The 12,560-nt window shown below is 37.5% G+C and overlaps 1 protein-coding gene across 3 annotated transcripts in view; it reads right to left on the reverse strand.

The window, feature by feature from the left end:
• Window positions 1-12,560, reverse strand: part of LOC130921038 (protein phosphatase 1 regulatory subunit 29-like) — a 253,135-nt gene that overhangs the window by 137,753 nt on the left and 102,822 nt on the right. The window lies entirely within an intron of this gene.

Here is a 12,560-nt window from a genome sequence, read left to right on the forward strand (position 1 = left end):
ATTGGTATTGTATTGGGATTGAAGAACATTATATATTTTTTATAATCAGACTGAATCAAATTGTAATGTCTCTTTATTGGAGTAAATATCAGTTAATCAAAATTGGAGTGAATTCAGTGCTATCATCTAATAAGTCCTGGAAATAGTATTATAATTGAATTGAATCATATTGTATCTATATTTAGAATTTGGACTCCATCACGTCACTGTTTCTCAATTGTTGTGAAGCCTTTTGTGATCTTTAGATGATTCATGGCTATATAAATTAACTTGACTTTCATATTTGGAAATTATTCTCACCAAAATGTAACTACCGTATTTTTCGGACTATAAGTCGCAGTTTTTTTCATAGTTTGGCTGGGGGGGTGACTTATACTCAGGAGCGACTTATGTGTGGAATTATTAACACATTATGATATCATTTCACATGTTATTTCGGTGTTTTGGAGTGACACTGATAGTTTGGTAAACTTGTTAGTATGTTTTTTTATGCTATAGTTATCTGAATAACTTAATAGCTATGGCCATGTTTGCGTTCTGCCTTTGGCAAAGTGTGTTCAATCATATTATTGACTTTTTCAAATTGAAATGCATGCTTTTACTTTGTGGCGCTTTCACGCCCACGAGAGGGTGCACTCGCACTTATTTACGTGAAGAAGACCGCTCACAAGCCAGATGAAGACGGATAGCTACGCAGCTTGATTGAGTGGGCGAGTTAGCGAGAGAAAAACATGGCTGCAAACATATGTTCATTGTTTATGCTTGTAAAATATCTCTACAGAGGCAATGCCTGTGTGTATCACCTTTTCTGCTGTTGTTGTGTGTTTTCCACCCGCGATCGGACTCTTAAAGCCAGTTGTCTGGTTGTTTGAACGATGTGCTAAAGCTAGCGAACGCATGCTAACCGTTTGTGACATTGCTGTAACAGCACCTAATTATCATTTATTTACGTTGATGCGAACCTGTTTGGTATTGAGGACGAAATTGATTCCGCAAATTATACGGACGTCAAGCATTGTCATTTGGGAGTTTAGCTCGCTGTATAGCCAGGACCGAGCCGTAGCGTCCTGGTGAGGATAGTATATTCGCATTTCATTGTTCATCCACTGTACACTTATTCAGCATGTTGTTCTCTATTGTATTTTTATATTAAATTGCCTTTCAAGATGACATATCTGTTCTATGTGTTGGATTTTATCAAGTAAATGTCCACCAAATGCAACTTATACTCCGGTGCGACTTATGGTATATATGTTTTTATTTTCTCTTCGTTGGGCATTTTATGGCTGGTGCGACTTATACTCAGGTGCGACTTGTAGTCCGAAAAATACGGTAGGTTTTAGGGGTGTAAGAAATAATCACTCTGGATCTATAAATGAATGTGTTGTGCACAATCAAATCAAAATCAATAGAATCACAAGACATCGATTAATATCATCAGCTTTCAGATATGCTTTTGTATTAGGAAAGTTTTTTCATGAAAATGTATGAAATGCTTAAGGAACACGATTGTCAAAAACAGTAAAATGGCTTCATATTTTTCGTTGCTTCTGGTAAAGTATTATTAAATTGAACGAAGACCCTTGTAACGTCGTCAAATATATCATTTTTCATAGAACAGAATCATACCATTTTGTCATGAAATTGGTTATTTACACTGCTGGTTATTAGATCATGTCTTGAATTGATTAACCTATCACTTCATAAGTGATTTGAATAGTAGTGTATTATAATTGTATTGAATGATTTATAGATAGATTGCATCATAATGACACTGTCTCTAATTGTATTTTAGTTGAAGTGAATCATATTGTATCATAATTACAGTGACTCATATCACAATATAAAGGGAATTAATCATATTGTGGCAAATCATTTTGCATTGTTATCTAGTGTTCGTCATATAATAGTGGGAGGGAATCTTATTGTATCGCAAGTTTACGTAAGTAGGTTGTTTCAAATTGTTCCTGGAGTGAATACAAAGTAAATCGGGCCAAATTGTAATTTAAATTTTTTCAAATCGTATCCTACTTGGAGTGCAGTGTATTGCTTTGCATTGTAACAGGGATACGTTGTATCATACCACATTCTAATTGTTTTAAATCGAATTGCACCATACTTTGAAGGATTCATATTGCAAATTAAATTTATCTCAGCATATTATGCTCTAATAATTGAAGTGAATGGTGCACATGTTGCTTGCGTGAACCATTTCCTAACTCAATTGTAATCCGTCCAAATTACGATATATCGAATTGTACTGTACTTAGACAGAAAGCATCAACTGTAATGTAATTGTAATGATTCTCACCCTGTATCGTAACTTTAGTAAAACGTATCGCATCAAGTACTAAAATCATTTCACATCTTTCATGGAGGGAATTGTATCATTAATGGAGTGAAATCGTACGGCATCATAAATGTGTAGTTTCAAGAAACAGATATAATAACTGTGATCATCCCTGCTTATGTCTCCATCTTTATAGTTCAGTCCTTATCATTTTTTTTCTCTCCTTTTCATGGCCATCTATTGCTCTTCCCTTTTGTCTCTGTCTTCTTCTCTTCAGACCAACTGCTGCATCTCCGAACCTTTTTAATAATAAAGCGGCTCATCCGTCTCTGGCACACTCCCTCAGGATTCACTCACGGGTCCGCTTTAATGAGATTAGCATGGCTAATGCCTCTGCTCGCTAGCTCGCCCTCTCACTCCAGGACAGAGGATGTCCCCTCCTCCCCGTTCATAGTGAGTATTAGCACAGCAAACTAACACAAGTCAGCGGAGAGCAGACGGCATGGCGACATCCACTCCCACGAGCTGGCCTTGAGTCATTTCAATTCATCCATTGATTTTTGTTTCAGGTTTTTTTTTTCTTCACAACAAAAATGCTAATATACGTAGAAGGGTCATTTGCTATTTCCTGGTCTCTGGGTCTAAATCAGCTGTAGCAAGCATCAGGCATACAGTGTACAGTGGCAAGAAAAAGTATCTGAACCTTTTGGAATTTCTCACATTTCTGCATAAAATCACCATCAAATGTGATCTGATCTTTGTCAAAATCACACAGATGAAAAAACTGTCTGCTTTAACTAAAAACCACCAAAAATGTATTGCTTCATATTTTAATGAGGGAAGCATGCAAACAATGACAGAAGGGGGAAAAATAAGTGAGTTAACCCTCTCCCTAGGGCAGTGCTTCTCAATTATTTTCTCTTACGCCCCCCCCCCCAAAGGAAGACGTAAATGTTTCGCGCCCCCCCCAAACTCTCTGCTGCCACTGTAAATAGTATCATTTGTCTATAAAATTGCTATTATAAATACGCATCTGCCTAACATTGTGTCTTTTTTTCTAGTAAAGAATAAAAGTAACATAGATCAACTTATAGTAAAGTATAACTTTATTAACATTGTTTTGTTTGTAACAGAGAAGACTTTACACGCATCAATTTGCCTGAGTTTCAAAAAAAGTCACATCCAAACTGTAAAAAAATACACTCAAGGTACAGTTTTGACCATTTGATACAGAAAAATAAAATGTAATAAAATCAATAAATAATAACAAATTAAAATTGATTAGAAACATTCACTCATGAGGACAATATGCCAAAAAATTTGACCAAAAAACAAAACTGAATAAAAGAAAAAAAGAGTGTCCTTCGACAGAAGGACAGTTTTTATTTTTGCTGCTCACAGTATCACCTCCTTTGCAATGGTGTGGAGTTATTTTGCAATGAGCATGCTAACAATGCTCACTGGTTTACTGATATAACACTGACAAAGCAGGACGATAGTTGGCAATATTCGGCACGTTTTCGCTGAAAAACAATCAAGCGGCTTATCAATGAGATTGGGGTCTAATGTCTTTAAGTGGCGTCTTAATTGATTTGGCTTTTGGCTGTCCGCTATAATTATTTTTAGACACAGTAAAATGTGGTCTTTCCTCATCACACACTGTATTAAAAATCAAAGCTAAAAGGCAAACGGCACGAAAAAAGCGCATTCTCGGCGGCCGAGGTAGAACCGTAGGTGAGGGCGGTCGTCGTGACGATCCCAAGCCGAAAATGGCACTTCTCGGGCGGCGACGTGAGAGCCGGACAAGACAGTGGGTCGCTGCGTGAGTGAGTCCGGTCGGGAAACGGCTTTCGAAAAAGGCGGCGGCACACTGCTCTTCATATCTGTTTTCTGTGTGTGCTGAGTGGTCTTCCTTAGTTCAAAAAAACTGCGCGCACTCTGAAAATGAGAGCGCCACTGCCACCCACTGAGTGGATGTGTAAGTACACTTTATTCCAGTACGGCAAAAAAAAAAAAGCATGTTCCCCGAGGTCACATGCGCCCGACCTGGCATCGCTCTGCGCCCCCCTGGGGGGGCGCACCCCACTATTTGAGAAGTACTGGCCTAGGGAGACTTAAAGAGCAATTGAAACCAATTGTTACCATACAATTTAAGTCAGGTGTGTGCCCAATCACTGATGAGTGGTTTAAAGCTGCCCTGCCCGTTATAAAACACACACCTGGTAAGAATTGTCTTGATGTGAAACATTGTCTGATGTGCAGCACAGCTCAGTCAAAATAGCTGTCTGAAGACCTGCGATCAAGGATTGTTGATTTGTAGAAAGCTGGGAAAGGATACAAAACCATCTTTAAAAGTCTGGATGTTCATCAGTCGACAGTCAGAGAAGTTGTCTACAAATGGAGAACGTTTGGCACTGTTGCTTCTCTCCCAAGGAGTGGCCGTCCACTAAAGATGACGCCAAGAGCTCAGTGCAGAATACTCGGAGAGGTAAAAAAATAGCCCTAGAGTGTCTGCTAAAGACTTACAGAAATCACTGGCACAGTCCAATATCTCTGTGCACACATCAACTATATGTAAAACTATGCCCAAGAATGGTGTTCATGGGAGGACTCCACGGAGAAAGCCACAGCTGCCTAAAAAAACACTGTTGCTCATTTATTGTTCGCAAAAAAAGGCACATGGACAACCCACAGAAGTTTTGGCAAAATACTTTGTGGACTGATGAAACCAAAGTTGAATTGTTTTTGAGTAACATGTCATATGTGGAGGAAAAATGGAACAGCTCACCAACATCAACACCTCATCCCCACCATGAAGCATGGTGGAGGGAGCATCGTGATTTGGGGCTGTTTGATGCCTCAGGGCCTGGACAACTTTCAATCATTAATGGAAGAATGAATTTAAAGGTATATCAGAATGTTTTTCAGGAAACCCTGAGGCTGTCTGTCAGACAGTTGAAGCTAAAAAGAGGATGGATGCTGCAACAAGATAATGATCCAAAGCACAGAAGAAAATCAACTTCAGAATGGTTTCAGAAGAACAAAATACACGTTCTGGAGTGGCCAAGTCAAAGTCCAGAATTCACCCCAAAGAGATGCTGTGGCATGACCTAAAGACAGCGATTCATGCCAGACATCCCAGGAATCCGACTGAACTACAAAATATTAAATGTGATGGTTCACTTACTTATTTTTCCCCCTCCTGTCATTGTCTGCATAACATCCTCATTAAAATATAAAAACCTATAAATGTTTGGGTGGTTTTAGTTAAAGCAGTGTTTTTTCATCTGTGTGATTTAGACAAAGATCAGATCACATTTGATGGTGATTTTATGCAGAAATGTGAGAAATTTCAAAAGGTTCAGATACTTTTTCATACCACTGTATAAAGCAGTATTTAAATGTCCACTTTTTTTTAATTTAAAAATTCTGTAACCCTGTCACCTCTACCCACTCCGCCAGTCTCGATATAGCCGAGGCACTTAGGTTGGCTTTCTCATCACCAGAAGTTGGCCTCTTTGCACAGGTTCTCAGTCGAATTTTTTTTTTTTTTTCCTGACTCTAGACTTCTGGCGTCTGCTCCACAACGATTACTTCCAGCTCTAACGCACCATGTGAGTGTGTTCGTGTGAAGTGATTGAATATTTTATTTTGGGAGAAATTTCTAAGCATTTTGTAAATGTGAAATAGTGGAGCCTTTGAGAGTCGGACTGCCAACGGCCACATGCTTGGTACTGACAGCCAATTACAGTGAAATATGAGTGAAATAGTTGAAATATGATCATTAAAAATGGATCCAGTCATTCACATATTAATGAGAATCAGGTTGTTTGCAGACACAAGCAAAAGGGACTAACCAAAATAGCTTCAGAGGGACATTATGGAAATTTTCGATGCAAATTGTTTTGCATACTTTGAAACTCAGAGATTAACCTAATGGTTAGCTTATAAATCTTACTATAAATAAATATTTAGACTTCATAAAGTAATTGTCCTGGTCAAACCCCGAAAACCAAAATTAGTTTTGTCAGAAGTCCCATGTTAGCATTCAAATGCTAACTTCTGTATGAGTCCTGAGTATTAGAAGCCTAAAATGCTCAATTATTGTGTATATTGCTTGAGAGAGTGAGGGGGCATCCTTTTAAGGTTTACCCAAGACAACAGCTAACCGGTTTGAAATATCCAGTTTGGAAAAATTGCTGTATAGAATAAACAATACTGCCTGACAACATGTAGTCATGAAGACACAAGTAAACAGAAATAAAACTATGATATGGCTATGAATAAACATTCATTGCAATATATAATCTTTTCATTTTATTTTATTTCATATTTTCTTTTGAAAATGCTTACCTTTCTTTAAATATTTTATTTCATTTCAGGCAGCTACAAGTGAACTTATGGTTTGAATTATTGGGTAGGTCTGCTGCTTTAGTTAACTGGAAATAGACCTAAAACAAACTTCATTTACTTGCCTTTTCCTTACTGTTTTAACAGCGGTCCATCGAGGCAGGGAACTAGGTTGGCATTGATTAAGGATGCCTGTGAAAATCACTGGATTATATCACTGGTTAAATACGTATGTACGAATCATTAACATTATGATAACAGATATTTCCAGTTGTTGAAACGTATTACAGCAACTATCATTTACTGTAACCATTTGGGGAGGACATGTAAATCAAGTACTCATTGAATATTCATGCACAGCTATGCATGTTATTAGTATAAGTCATCAAACTAAATACTAAATCGCATTATGATGCTCAGATGAAAGGTTTACTCAAGCAGGAGAAAAGCGCAGGAAATTAATAGAAATTAATTAGAATACAAATATAAATAATATTATAATCAAAACTCCTAATCAACAGAAGACATGAAAACGGTAAAAGAAAAAAATGCCTGCATAGACAGGTGGTGGTGTATGTGTGTGTTCTTCAAGGTGAACTGACCTCAGCATCTATTTAGTCGTAAGGCGACTCAGGCTGCATTTTCTTAATCTCTAGTGACCTCATCCCTGGAGAATCAGCACCATGTCTAAGACTTCTGATTCCGAGGACCTTAGATCCTTCGCCAGTTTCAATTTCCAACTGACAAAGCAAAAAATGGACAGCTCAAACACTGTGTTTAATACCGATAAATCAATAATTACATTTTTTTTTTTTTCATACGCTCACCCAATCGGGAATGTTTATTGTATAGTATTGTATTATTATCTTGCTCATGACAGTTTTTAGTTGCCCTGGGAAATCCAGAAGTAGGAGGATGTATAACTGTGTTTTTTTGTTGTTGTTGTTGTTGAATGAATCCACGGAGATGATAAATTAGATTAGAGGTGTCAAACTCATTTTGGTTCCCGGGATCTGAAGTGGGCCAGTATATTTTTGGCCGTTAAATTGATAATACTAACAATTCACATTTCCTATTTCCTATATTTTTTTCAACATTCCCTTTTGCAGATACATACTGGTGTGTAACTGCACATTAAATTGTCTTACAAACAATATTATGATGTGATATGTAAAGGCATTGCTTCTGCAGGAGAGCACGCACTTTATGCTCAATGTGTCCACAACTTCAGCACTGTTCTGCGCATCCACTGCTCTTCGTGATGTCCACATGGACCGAACTTTACACGCAGTGCACGCGCTGTTTTTAAATTCATGTGGATGTTTCCACAGTGAGAAATATGGTGGACAAGCTACTAGTGGCAAGGTTTGTAACTAACTGCAGACACGAAAGAGCCAGTGTACTCAATCTCTCACACCTCTGTTTTATGGCGCTCGTGTCAAAATGAAAGCATGGATATACAGTATGAATGAACACAACAGTGCCTGTGAGACAGACCAACCCCATGGGCCAGAAACATTACTGGTATGTTTGACACCTTTGGATTAGCGGAAACTTTTCCTGATTACTTACCATTTCAGTTTACTGCAGCCCATCTATGCAGCAAACCAGTTGGCTATGAGATATTCGCTCCCTTGCTTCTGGAGGTGTTTAAATTTTTATTTTGTTAGCTCAGAGGACAATAAACACAACTAGGTGCTCTCCCTTCAAATGTCGCTTTACAATGTCTATTACAGCCCTCATAAGCAACAAACTAATTGAATGAACTGGTGGGATCTATTGTTTCCTCCAAAGAGGGGATGATTTTAACTAAAGGCAGAATGGTTATAAATCCAACTTCATTCTCTTAAGGTTTACTTCCTGGTTTGATGTTTACATTAGCCCATCAAGACAGCGAAATAGTTGGGCCTGAATTAACTTGAACGCTCCAATGGTTGTATTTGAGGCGAATGGTGTAACAACAATCCCAACAATTATTTTATAGAACTGACACTGAGCATTTGCTTGCTTTTATGTATAAAACAGTAACTCTAAACAACAAAATGCATTTGATGTAACTGCCTCCACTGTCAGTCTGACTCAAAGGTTCCATCTATTCTTAGGGGAACAGCAGCCACTCATGGCAGCTAACTAGTGGGCCTAAATCAACCTCACCCTCCACTGGTCAGTCTGTTGGAAAAAGGGTGTATCATCCATTCCAACTACAATGCATACTGTAGACCAGCGGTTCTTAACTTGGGTTCGATCAAGCGCCAGGGGTTTAGTAAGTCTAAGGGGTTTACAAATGCTTCAGGCATCTCTATACAGTGGAACCTCGGGATTCGATGGTTTTGGTACACGTAAAATTCAATTTTACCAAGCATTTTTTTGCTTCATATTATGAAAATTAATGAGTGTGTGTGCGTGAATGGTTGTATTTCTCCTTGTGCCCTGCGATTGGCTGGCAACCCATTCAGGGTGTAGCCTGCCCACTGTCCGTAATCAGCTGGGATAGGCTTTGGCAATTCCACGACCCTCGTGAGGAAAAGCGGCATGGAAAATGAATAAATGAATGAATTATGAAAATTATTCATCTTACGAAAGGTAATACGTACTATAAAAGATAGGTAATTCCTATAAGTCGCGCTATGAATGCACCTGTATTGTTTTAAGACATTGGTGCTCAGTCTAAGCTACACACAACACTTTTAAGAGTGAAAGTAAAATTTGAAATAAAATAAATCAGTCTTGCACTCAATGTCAGACATAAGTCGCTTTCGCACTGAAGTAAATATTTACAGTTCCTAGAACCTTTTGGGGGACGATGATGTCATTTTGCGTGTTCGCACATGTAAGAACTAGGGACCAGTAACTTGAGTTGCGAGAATTATTTAAGTTCCTACTGTGAGTAGGGACTTTCAGTGGGGTGGTAGGAACTCGATTATGTAGGTGATTTGTGATTCGCTGAAATCAGCAGCTACGCCCCTACAATACTCGCGTATCTCGAGGTGCTGCCATATTTATAAATAAATAAATAAATTTTAAAAAACTATCCTGTACTAAATCTGTGTGCTCTTCCAGTCCTGTCATTAGATGCTGGATTTGCTGGCCAATGGCGAGAATGCATCATGCAAGAATTCCTGTTGTGTCCTTAACGGTCTACATTTCGTTGTTTTCTGTCCTTTCAGCTTAGTTTTCGTAGTTTTATTTTGCCAGAGGTGGGTGTGACGGGTAAATATTGCGTCACTGGTGCAGACTACAATGTCACAGCAGTTCGTATCAGGCGCAGTACCCATGTGCGAACACGACTGTCTGGCAAAGGATAGTTCCCATATCTACTGGAGATGCCTATAGTTATAGGAACTAAGTATTCAGGTTCCGTGACGTGACTTGAGTTCTTCTTCACGTGCATGAATGCGTTGTTCTTGGCATGTATAAATGCGTTCTTCTTTATGTGTGGAAGTCTAAAGCACTACGAGCTCTAAGCGGCTTGCGCCAAATTAAAAGCACCACCTTACTCGAAAGGTAAAGTTCAAAATTTTTGGTATTTCTTTCTTTTGGGGGGGCATTATATTCTATTATATACTTCTATTACAGGTATTAATGGTTAGAATAGGCATATTGAATGAGCAAAATGTAATTATCTCTTATTTCAAACAGATTTTACCCTTATTATAACATTCATTTAATGTGGTTTTTGCTTGGAATGAATTAGGTGATTTACATGGAAAAACGCGGTTCATTACACACAAAAAAAAGCATGATACGAAAGACACTCTGGAATGGACCTGGCCCTGCATTTTCTGTGGTCATTTCTGACGCAGCAGAGTTGCTGGATATTTATGTCTCAATCAGTCACTGCTAAACAGCTGTTTTCTTCCTGTCTTGACGTCTAAAGCTGCCTGTCCAGAAAGCAAACTAGGACTGAATTAACTACAGTTTCTCCTGATGGTGTCTAATACCTGTATACGCTGCAATTTTACCTATTGGTTCTTAAATCAAACCTTGCTGTCTTGCTGAACGTGTCCTGTTTGTGTCCCGATATGTGCAGTAGCATGTCTAAGCAGAGACTAGTTGGGGCTAAATTTACTGCTGTTTTCTGATCGCTTCCAATTCAGAAGTGTTGGATTTTAAGTATTTAATCAGCAGGTGTTCATTTCCTGTTGTGAATTCTACAGTAGCCCGTCTAGCCAGGAAAAGAGTGAAATGAAATTTAGAGGCGAAGTCCCAAATATGTTTTATCTGACAGGCAGCACTGACCAATTGAGACATACTGTACTTTGAAAAGAAAAAAAATTAATGATAAAATATAGTACCCGCTCGTCTAATAATACTTAAATGCTTCTTTATAGTGGTTCGTTTGATCTTTAATGAGTTTCTAAAGTCCAAAATTAACTCAGCTCTCATTAGTGACAGTGAAAGAATAAAGTCAATGATAACACAAGTTTGTCACTGACAGCTGTCAGAGAGTGTTAATAGGGGGAAAAAGTGAGAAGAAGAAAAGTATGGCTTCTATTCTGAACTAAAATATTCAATTGTAATTTAGGAATTGTGTTGGTGTCTCAGAAAGAACCCTATTCATTTTCAAGAATATGTAATCCTACAGTATTTGTAAGGCCTATCTGAGATTAAACGTCAAACTAGCGTATCTTCCCAGCACATCACCAAAATCATTTGTCAAAGCTGTTATTTAATCCAAAAAATCCTTTATTGATTTTAATGGAAATTGACAGCAATCCAGCCAATCAATGGACATAAATAGTAATTTTAAAAATACATTTTTAAAAAATCAAATCGTTAAGTAGGTGTTCCTTAAAAGCTCACTGACAAGCATGATTTTTTTTTTTTTTTTTTTTTTTTTAGAAAATTGTACTGTTGACACAGAAAGAACCCTATTGAAATTTATTCTATACCAAACATTGCTCTATCAGGTCCATTTTTAAAAAACTTCAAAGTCGCTGTAAGGTAGAACAAGTATAATTTGAGGTCAAACCCGTCCAACGAGTTACCAAATCCAGTTTTCAATTTAACATTATTGCCTTCCACATATGGTTTTGTCATGTGTGAGTAAGAATAATGTTGATTTTAACAATATCAAACAACACATGTTTGTACTGACTGTGTTCAAAACTCCAATCAGTGTGTGTTCCCTCCCTGTACGGCACCAGATCCATTTATCAACAACGATTCAGTCCCCTGGGAGCCATTATTTGATCTAAAAACCTAGAAGTCGATTGATTTTTGAGCCAATATTGAACTTCTGATGTTTGAAATCAAACCACTTACATTGCATTATTAGATTTAATCTTCAAACTTAAAAGTCCTTAAGTAGCAAAGTATGCATGAATTTCCAAAAGCAAATCTTTTTGTAATTCCTTTAGATGAATAATGTTAAAAAAAAAAAAAAAAAATCTTAGTAAACTACACCAATACTACATCTGATAGATCAAAATAATGATCTTGGCAAACCCAACCAAATTTCATTGATTTAAAAAATGAAGTACATGATTAAAATGAGCATATAAATTCTCTGACACTCTTTGACTGTTGTGAAGGTGCTCACTTATGGTTGGAGAATGGCGAGTCTTGCATCTGTTCAAGGTGAATTGCATAGCATTACATAGTTCTCAGTTTTTCAGCAAATCAACTGTGTATATAAGACACCTATATAACATGTAGTTAGACACAAATCTCTTAATTCACTCAACAGGATCTTCAGCATCTTCAAATGTTCAGAGATTGTTTGCCCCATTCAATTGTCACAATACAAAGATCTATTTATGGGACACATTCAGAGGTGGTAGTAACGCATTAAACTTACTCCGTTACATTTTCTTGAGTAACTTTTTGAGAAAAATGTACTTCTTAGAGTAGTTTTATGACATAATACTTTTTACTTTTACTTGAGTAAATTTGTGAAGAAACACTACCCTCACTCCAA

This window comes from Corythoichthys intestinalis, chromosome 8 (assembly GCF_030265065.1).
Source record: "Corythoichthys intestinalis isolate RoL2023-P3 chromosome 8, ASM3026506v1, whole genome shotgun sequence".
Taxonomy (NCBI): Eukaryota; Metazoa; Chordata; class Actinopteri; order Syngnathiformes; family Syngnathidae; genus Corythoichthys; species Corythoichthys intestinalis.